We start from the raw sequence: 369 nt of genomic DNA, 5'->3' as shown, positions 1-369 counted from the left end.
GTCCCTTCCGACCCTACTTCTATGATTCTATGACTTTACTGGATTCTGTCTGGAATGGTTTAGTCAGGAACCATCCTCCTTTGAGCAGGGGACTGGGCTAGATCAGCATGTCTCAACCCATGGGTCACGACCCAAAAATGGGTTATAAGAATATATGAAAGGGTTGCAAACAAACTTTAAAAATGGATTCTCCTTTAAAGGAGAAAAATGCAGGAAACCGTGGCTTTTTTCTTGCAGACTGGCAGAGTTCCAGGCTGCAAGGGGCTGCTTGGGGCCCCCCTATGCCTCACACAGCCACCCCCTGCCCCACACACTGGGGGGTTGCGGCAGGGGGCAGTGGGTCGTGGGGGGGGGGGGCACTGGGATGGG

At 53.1% G+C, this 369-nt stretch overlaps 1 protein-coding gene across 1 annotated transcript in view; it reads left to right on the top strand.

Annotated features, from left to right (window-relative positions):
• MRPL45 (mitochondrial ribosomal protein L45) overlaps positions 1 to 369 on the top strand; it is an 8532-nt gene that overhangs the window by 1000 nt on the left and 7163 nt on the right. The window lies entirely within an intron of this gene.

This window comes from Gavialis gangeticus, unplaced genomic scaffold (assembly GCF_001723915.1).
Source record: "Gavialis gangeticus isolate Ggan-Ray unplaced genomic scaffold, GavGan_comp1, whole genome shotgun sequence".
Classification (NCBI taxonomy): domain Eukaryota; kingdom Metazoa; phylum Chordata; order Crocodylia; family Gavialidae; genus Gavialis; species Gavialis gangeticus.
The sequence above is the reverse complement of the archived record's forward strand: the minus strand, read 5'-3'. Positions and strand labels throughout refer to the sequence as shown.